Source organism: Polistes canadensis, unplaced genomic scaffold, assembly GCF_001313835.1.
Source record: "Polistes canadensis isolate GaletaPanama2010 unplaced genomic scaffold, ASM131383v1 scaffold_5, whole genome shotgun sequence".
Lineage (NCBI taxonomy): Eukaryota > Metazoa > Arthropoda > Insecta > Hymenoptera > Vespidae > Polistes > Polistes canadensis.
Window position 1 is genome coordinate 1,474,803 of NW_014569552.1, and position 9,876 is coordinate 1,484,678.

General features: G+C 32.8%; 1 protein-coding gene and 1 long non-coding RNA gene across 3 annotated transcripts in view; both read right to left on the reverse strand.

The window, feature by feature from the left end:
* LOC106788032 (transmembrane and TPR repeat-containing protein CG4341-like) overlaps window positions 1–9,876 on the reverse strand; it is a 209,829-nt gene that overhangs the window by 62,164 nt on the left and 137,789 nt on the right. The gene's annotated exons all lie outside the window — the stretch shown is intronic.
* LOC106788036 lies at window positions 6,214–8,398 on the reverse strand. The gene is made up of 2 exons (XR_001381861.1): window positions 8,318–8,398; window positions 6,214–7,838 (listed from the first exon to the last, which is right to left on the reverse strand). It is a non-coding gene; the product is annotated as an uncharacterized LOC106788036 (long non-coding RNA).

Here is a 9,876-nt window from a genome sequence, read left to right on the forward strand (position 1 = left end):
ATGTATATATATATATACATCGTGCAATCTCCTTTTTCGTAGTAACTTTGTGAAGAGTCTCAGTGCTCCAACGTAGAAATAAACCTACTACGTAGCTGAACAGGCAAGAACGATTTTCTACGGCGAAGCGTATATCATTTTCAAGATGAAACGAAATCGAAACTCGAAACTCGTAAAGGACGATATCATCAATATTTAATTTCTCAATGGAAGCAATATCGTCGTCGATCGATATCGCCGATAGCGGAACTGTCGTCATCTTTCCCAAATCTAATCGGAAACATAAACAAGAACTTTAGAGAGCAAGAAGAGAGATAAAGAAAGAGAGAGAGAGAGAGAGACAGAGATAAGAGAAAGAGAAATTTTATCTCTTCACTTTGGAGTCTTATAGCAAAATGATACTTTGTCCGAATGTTTGTAGGAAAAAGATACACCGAAAAGATATAAAGAATCGAAATGTATTTATGATTCCCTAGAAAAGATGGAAAGGCAAGTTGAACTCCCGTTTTTTTTAGTATTTCATTAATATCGATAAAAAGTGCTATTTCGTTGTAAGCGAAAAGAAAAAAGTTTTACTTTGCTAGTAAATGTTAATAGAAAGAGAGAATGCTGGAAAACAAAATTTTTGTATTTTTCAAGTTCAGAGAAAACGGATACTTTTCCTTTATTTTTCTTCCTCTTTCTACCGTAATGACTGAGACATAGCTTAAGACAAAGTTCTTTTTTGTGATAAGGTAAATCGGATTGTCGACGAGTTTACTTCAAAGTAAAACAATTTCCGCAATACTTTTCTCTGTTCTTTCTCTTTCTTTTCATACCTGAGGATTGAGATGTTTCTACCATCACTGACGTTGATAACTTTACATAATCGAGTAGTATCTTTTTTAGATAGAACATATTTTATTTTTATTCGTGATCTTGTGCGTAAAATATATATATATATATATATATATAAAGAGTTTTCTTACAATGTGTTTCCAAGGATTCACGTCATAAGTTTTTACGGTTAAAAATATTACCCGAGTTAATAATATATTGTAGTTTTGTTTGAAATTGTATGTATTGTTTATATAAATTTGTTGAACATATTTTTCACGAAACTGCATCATCCTATTATTTCAACATAGTTTAATAAATTAATATTAATTAATATATATATTTGTGGCGATCTAGAAGGAATAACACAATTACGTGTACATACACATGCACGTTTTCAGTACCAACATCATCTCCATTTTCCAGCACACACGTTACGTCTCTCTCTCTCTCTCTCTCTTTTTCTCTTTTGCTCTTTCATGCTACTTAACGTGCCTTTGTTTCTGTCTCTCAAGTGCCCGGCTACTGGGTGTCCACTACTTAGCACTTACGTGACGTACTTCTGATTTCTCCCCACGTTCATTTTTTCTTTTTGGTTACCTGACATTATCCACTCACCCATTCCGTTCGAGAGCCTCCCGCTGAGTACCCATGCTACCGTACACACTTATTTCATCTCAGAACAATAAAGATTATTTCTCAAGCAACGACGAAGTTACTACTTCATTATTACTCCAATATGAAACCCGAAATATTTAAAAATTATAATATATACAAACAATTTGATCCACATTAATTTATTAATTGAAAAATTTAACAAAAATATATATATTTTTTTAGTTCAAGTAAGATGCAAATTAATTAATATACTAAGATTTTTAACAATGTATTTATATATTATTTCAATATTTACATTAATCATATCGATACTTTTAATTTGAATTATTATAGTAAAACAACAAAGAGCACTCTTACAAACTTAGAAAATACAAACGTATCAATGATACGAACACAAGCACACTTAGAGAGACGGAAAGTAAGATCCAATTTCAGTCGCGTGTTCGGAAGTGAAATTACCTTCTGACACTGGACGGAATCCCGGTTAATAACGACTTCGACAGACCGAAGGAGTAGCTTCAAGAGAATCTAAAGAGAGAGATAGAGATAGAGAGAGAGAATCTGGCAAGTTTGTAGATCAATTTGAACCCGAATGATGAATATAAGGAAACTGCCTCTCTCTTTCTCTTGTTAAACGATCCTGGACGAAGGTTGGAAACCTGTTATTCCATTCAAGAAACGTTGAGAGACGAGAAAGATTGGAAAAACACGAAGCTTAAAGCTATCATCCTATGAGTAAAGTAATCTCTCTCTTTCTAATTTTACATCACTTCAAATTTATAGGTGGCAGGTTAAGGTGCTTATTAAGGCTACGTCCCGTCATCTTATATATATATATATACATATATATGTTTGTATATATGTATAGATATAAGGGTAGGTAGAAAGTAACTCTCGTTCTTCATCAAATTTTCTCTTGGAAGGCTCGCGTAATGACCCTCTTTTCAGGCTCGAACGAACGTCACTAGATACTCTCGTTCTTTTTTCGCGTCCATTTTCTCTTTCTTTTTTTTTTTCATCTTACTTACCTCTCTTCTTATTCTCTTTAACCTATATTCTTTTTTTCCTTTTTTTTTTTTCTTTTCTTTTCTTTTTCTATTAATTCTTTCGCGTCTCAATACTCTTTTAACTTTTTTTTTTTTTATCTTTTAGCTATCGTTGCACAACCCTGTCGTCTACGTCGTCGTCTCGCTCGTGTTTTTCAGCTAATTTTCAAACTTTTCTAATAAAACACGAGTTTCGACTGCGGGTGCTAACAAGTTTTTGCTCGTGCCACTACTTTTCAAAGAGAAAGAAAGAGAGAAAGAGCACAAGGGGGCGTCCTTGTCTTCGTATCCCAACGTTGTCCAGATGTTTCCAACATCGAACGACCCTATTACCGACGTTGAATTAAATTTTCGTCCCTGACTTTCGAGAGATCTCTTTTCTTACCTTCCTCTACTCGTTCCCTTTCCCCTTTCTCTTGATTTTAAGTGCCAGAAAGAACATTTCAAGTGTCTCATGGTAGCAAGTAAAATTAAAAAAAGGAAAGGAAACTAGCTTTCAAAAATGTTACTTTTTAGTAATTATTATTATCATGCCCATTGTGTACGAGAATTATTAAAAATTTGTAAAATGTCTGATTTTTTTTTAGAAACCTGAAAATAAATCGAATTAGAATTACTCATGATTCTTCAACGCGTGATATTTGATTTGTGATATATATTTAAAAGTAATCCATTCTGTTGTTAAGATGATAGATAAATTTTTATGTAAGTAAATATTGCTCAAAGATAAGAAATTAATCTGTGATAGAAATGCTGGTAATCTTTTTCTCCTGTATTCTTCAGGGGTTTATTTCTAATCTCCAAACAGTACTTAAAAATATAACACTTAAATTTGGATATGTATATTCAAATTTACCGGCATATATAAAAAGTAAAAAAAGATGAAGGAAGAGAGAGGGAGGGGTAATTGGATCAAAAGACAAGTGAAAAGATTCAAATAATTCTCTTCACATACCGTTCCGATTAGTGGTCGGTTTTCAAAGTCGAATCTACAGGTACGACCATACCCTTTAGTTTCGTATCGTCCTATATGAGTCATGTAATCTATGTCCTTGTCCTTCCTATCTTGAGAATTTATATCGAGTTTGCCCTTTCAACATCCCTCGTCATTAATCCTGAATGCTATCCATAAATTCGAAGAGACTCGTGCCTATGAGACAGCTCGGAATATCCCAGAAAGGAAATTGTACTGCTTGGGCAAATAAATGACAAGCAAAGACGGATAGAGAAACTCTTAGAATAGTTTTGCAATATTTCCATTCACAAAATGATAATTAACTTTTATTTCATTGTTTTTTTCCAGATCACGTTTACGAAAAAATCGTTTTGCATTTTGAAACGTTAATGTATTTAAAAAAAATGCATGCATCTCGAGCTTCTCGTATTCTATCTAAATTTGAAATGTGTTTTTTTTTCTATCGGCATCAGGGATAATGAATTATCTGAAAATAATTATTCATTGATTAATTTCTCAATAAGGGATTAATTCATCGAAAAAAAATGGACAAATGTATTTTCTTCTTAAAGTCGAAAAAATTAAATGAAATATTACATACATGAATAATTATAAAAATTTAAAAATATATTTTTTTCAATATTTTTTGACATTTACAACGAATGATATTGCAAATACCATTAACACCTATTTCTACATATTCGGCGTAACGAATTTCAAATAAATAAAATTTCAGCAGTTATAAATATTAAAAGATATAAATTTACGTCAATTTTAATTAAAAAATCAATAAATATGAAAGTCAAATTTCCATTTTATATCATCTATATTTGAAAAGATAAAAATTTCCAGAAAAGTGTTACATTTTGACTGGAAATATTGGAATAATCCGTTAAATGAGAGGATATTTCAAGGATCACGAAATTCTATTTCGAAAGAAGGTTTCAAATGAATTTGACTAACTAATCTACAAATCCTACCGTAATCGATGCACTGTACTCTGTGCACGCGAATCCATGCATAATTTTCAACCGGAATGGCCGATTCGCGTAAAACCGTGGTGCTGAACTACTAAACTTATGAACGCGAAGAGAAACGGCGAACGAACCCGTTCATTGGCAGGAACGGGGCCACGTTTGTCCATTCGTTGAATTTGTAACGATGAAGTAGCTAACGATGAGCGTCGTTAGATAAATATTACATGTATGAATAGATATAGGTATACATATATTTATATACCTATGTAATATATACAATCGAGCTTTATGTAACGTGCCTGATGATCACGTTGCGCATCGATGCTCTACTCGCGAATCAAGGTAGACTTGTTATTAACGTAATACCATATGAAACACGCAACTTCCTATAAAAAGGCCGTTCTTTAATAACACTTTGTATGGTATGTAATATCGCGTAATTAATATTAGTAGTTAGGTGAATTTCATTTTATCAATATTAATTTATTATCTTTGTTTTTCTTTTGGTTTTCTTACTCTCCGTTTTATCATTCCTTCCTTATATTTTTGCGAGTTCATTATAATGAAACTTATTTTTTCTTTTAATTTTAATTTATATTAATTATTCATAAATAATACAAATTTTTAATTGATGTGTTATGTTGAAATAACAAAGTATATTATAATATTGTATATTATAATAAAGTATATATATAAATTATGAAAATATTAGAGAAATTATAAATAAAATTGTACAGAAATAAAATATTTATAATTATTATGTAGCCATTTTCTGGTTTATTAATATAATGAAGGTAGAGAGTAATTCTCGTTTGTTATTTTAAAACAAATTGAAACAATACGCGCTTTATTTTGAGAAATATAATAGAAGCTATGAATAAATAAATTGATTATGAAAAAAGTGAATAACATTAAGATGCTTGAAGCAAATAGAATGAGATGTTAAGAACATAAATACACGAACGTATGACTTAGAAGTTACATGATATTAGAAACGGTTAAAATACACGAGTTAACATTATAAATAGGATAATTAGCTTGAAGGAAGGAATTACAAGTGCTAGAAAATGTATTATATGCATGCGTATAACAATGTATGGATTTAAATTTCAACTCAAATCATCATAAAATCTCTATTAAAACAAGAAATCTTAATTATATTGTTCTGCTCGACGGAAAAGGTGCTCTTACCAATGTTTATATTATATATTATATAAGCAGACGCATTGTTAAAATTTTTTCAATATTGAACATTTTGATTTTTGAAAGTGATACTTCTTTGGAAATATACCGAAAATTTTCTAGTCAAATGAAAAGTTTTACGGTTTTGAAGGGATCGCGTTAGATTTTTGTATGAGCAATAAGGGAGAAACAGGGAAATATCGATCGGGCAAGACTTCCTCTATACATGTAGGAATTCGAGTGTGCAAGAGTAGAAAAATAATTCTGTGTGTATGTGTTTGTGTGTGTGAGATCAGTCGATCACAGTCAAATGAGAATATAGAAGGTTCCAGCAACATTAGTTGGTTGCGTGTGTGTGTGTGTGTATATATGAGATACGTCGGTCGATAGTTATTGCTATACGCGTTTGTTATAAAAAAATGAATGAGGATAAACTAAGCATTAAAACAGAATTTAATTTAAAATTTGCATTTTTTTTTCATTTAACACTATCTTCACAACTTTTAATGTTTCCTTTCATTTATTGTCTCAATAATTAATAATCAAACCTCATTCAATACAATTAATAACATGAAAAAAACTTGAGTGACGTTTGGATTCCACGAATTTAATTGTTTTGTTTTTTTTTTTTTTTTTTTTATACAATTAGTATTCGATGCGTTATTCGAGTTTCATAAATTCCGTAGAAATAATGAATTTAATATTATAATTAGAAGTTAAGCGAAATGTTATGAAAGAAAAATTCTCCGATTCGAAATCTTTCTTATATATCCTTTAAAATAATCCATTATCGAGAGTTTAACTGAAATAAGCGGAATAATCAAGCGATAATAGTTCGATATTATTGTGAATTTGGCCAACGGAAAGCTCATAAGCAAATGGCGTATCCCTGCCAATCGCACCGAATAGAAGCGCACGCTTTCAGAAACATTAGCTTGAGGGTAGAACTAGGATTATCCAGTGGTGGTAGCGCTTCGATGCTTCCCTTTAACTTACGCCCTTTGCAGTTATCCCTGGTAATTGGTTGGATACGCGCTACTTCACTTCATTTTGGCTAAATCCTCAACGTGGATCTTAAGCTTCTCTCTCGTTGCGTTGCCATTCTTTTTCTTCTTTTTTTTTTCTTTTTTTTTCTATTTTCTTTATTTTCTTTCCTTTATTTATTTTTATTTTTATTTTTTTTAAATAAAAGAAAGATAAATATGGAAAAACGTATATATGCATGCTTTTTCGAGCTATTTTCCTCTTTTCTTTTATCACTTTTATTTCTCTCGTCGCTTTCAAAACTCTCGAGCTAAAATTCACGGAGATAGAAAATAGTCGGGAAAATACGTGAAGTATACGAGGGACACGTATGGCTAATGAATGAGTAATTAAACGTTGGAGTAATTAAAAATCATTCCTGAGCGTCGTTAGTAACAAACGTACGCGATAAAACGAGAGAAAGAAAGTGTGTATGAGAGAGAAAGAGAAAGAGAGATAGCAAAGTGAAAGAAATAATGACCGTATATACGTGCTATTAGCACTAAAAACGAGGAGGATGTTAGGTAGTCCGACCATCCAAACGAATAGTTTATTCAATCTGATACATTGAAACTGTTGCTGCTGGTGGACAGACAGATGGCGTACATTTTTTACCAGGAACATATCTACGTCCTTCTTGGGTTAATCTCCCATTGGAAAGAATATCTGGAAAATCGATATTTTGTTCGTATTCGTTAACGTCGTTCATGTTCTATAGATTCAATCGATTTTTCCAACATAGTTAGGTATAAAGCGAAATTGAAGAAAGAAGATGTTCCTATCTCAAAGGCATCGAAAGGTGTACGGCCATCGGCCATCTCGTTTATATATCTATGTAGTTATACTACATATGTTGTAGATGACAAAGCTTTGAACGCGAAAAGCGAACAAGAGTGAGAGAGATAATCGTTTAGGTTGTGGATTGAGATGAACGAACGTACGAACATTGTGTGTCTTGTATACGTATGCATGTACGTGTGTATGTTCGTACGCGGATCAGGATTGGATCCGATGGATACATTATACTCGTAATATCTGATGCGGTGAGACAAAGCTGCAAAGGCCGTGGGGTCAACGGTAACCAACGGTTACCTGGCTGGTTGGTAATATCGCATGCCGGACAGAATCGGTAAGTGCCATCCTTCGATGCCTCACTTTGCGTTGGGCACACGTAGTCGCTAATGCAAACGTGCTATTCGCTTTGCTTTGGGACTGTGTAACCTATGCGTGAATACGAAAGCAACAAAATTACTATTGAAAGAGTGTAATTTCTAAGGAATACTTATTTCAAGAAAACGATTGTTTATTAACAAAATGAGATGATTGTTTTACGATACTTTTAACATTAATACAAACTAAACATACTTTTTAATCATGCAATTTCTCATATTGTATTATACGTATAGATACACATATTCAATTTTATATATCCCATTTTAAGTTGTTAACTTCATAATATTAAATATATTAAACTCACTTATATTAATAATTCGAAAAATGATAACAATGTATCGTTAATATCGTAGAAAAACAGAAATAGACAGCACACACACACACAGATGAATTACTTTAATAATCAATTATAATCATATTTTCTCTCTTTCTAACATATATTAATAAATAAAACAATCTAGCCGACAGAGATGGAGAAAGATGGAAGTTAGTAGTTCGGTTATAGGCCAAAGAGGAAAAGCTGTTACCGGCTGACCGCGCTGATTCTGTCATGAAGGCTGAAACAGCCTGGGGCTGGCCACGACGGTGTAAGTGTAAGCTGCTTGCGATAGAACTGAATCACTAGGGTGACGATGACGGCCTTCTGTCCTTGCAGATAGCGTTGGTGATCGTGGTAGTGATGGTAGTAGTGGTGGTCGCTTCCGATGAGAGGGAACCCAAGTTATTTGATATAGCTATTACGCGCTCAGTTGACCCACAGGAGGAGGAGGAGAAACCGGGTAGACAGAGACGAGATAACAGGATGTATTCATTGGATAAATTGTTACCGACGTATCTATCTATCTCTCTCTCTCTCTCTCTCTCTCTCTCTCTCTCTCTCACACTCTCTCACTTTCTGTCTTTTTTCCTCTCTTTTTTCCTACGAAGTAGTATTATTATCTCCATCCTCCCATAAACTATTTCTCGGCCTCCTCTTTAAATGGCTATTGACTGATATAAGTTATTGACTCGAATCGAGACTTTTTTTCTCTTTCATCTTTTGTAATGTGTTCATCGTGTGGTAGAGTTTTTTTTTTTTGTTCATTCTTTATACACATTTTCTCACTTTTATAAGAAAAAGGTATCATCATGACTGGTCTGATGAAACTAACATAAAAAGATAATGAATACGTTCATTTTGAATCATCAATCCTGGATATGATAGAAAGAAAGAGATATTCATTTTGTTTTGTTCGAGAGGGGAATATAAAGTTCTTATCATCCAGGATCATGACTATTATTCTAGTGTTGAAAATGGTTTTCGATTTCTTGGAAAGTCAATGCTGATATCGAAGTTGAAGGAAAAAAGGAAAGTGAGAGAGAATTTGTAGAGAATAGCCTCGGGTAAATAGACAAGTGCCATTCTGCTGCTCGTTCACGTTGCTGATTTCTAGCCGCGAGCTATGCGAAAAGAAAGGTGAGAAAGATAGAAATTGGGATAGTGAAAAATAGATAGAAAGAAAGATAGAAATAAAGAGAGAGATAGAGAGAGAGAGAGAGAGAGAGGCAGACAGAAAGAATGAGAGAAAGATTATAATCGATCAATGATAAATTGTTCAAATATAAAAAGGATTAGGATCTCCTCGAGTTATTTTTTTTTTCCTTTTATTTTTGATAAGTTATAAATTCTCGCGATTGTGAAAATTTTTACACATCACGTGATCATCTCTCATTTTCTCTCTGTAAAATTCCAGAAGGAATTTGAGAAATATTATGAGGATCCTTTGAAGGTGCTCTCCCACTATTCCCTAAGGTGCCATCAGCAAACTCTCGAAAAGTTCGTGCTTGAGATCTCGTACACCATACTCCTCACTCCCATTACTATACTCTCACTTCCTTTTCTCTCAATCTTCTATTCCTTATCTCTTTCTCTTTCTCTTTCGTTTTCATCTTTACCCACACTCATTTCCTGAATTTATTTTTATGCTATGTATATTTTACCGAATCACGAATATCTATCTGTTTCCTTTTGAGAAAGACTATATGTATTCTTACTATAAGAAGAAATAGAGAGAGAGAGAGAGAGAGAGAGAGAGAGAGAGAGAGA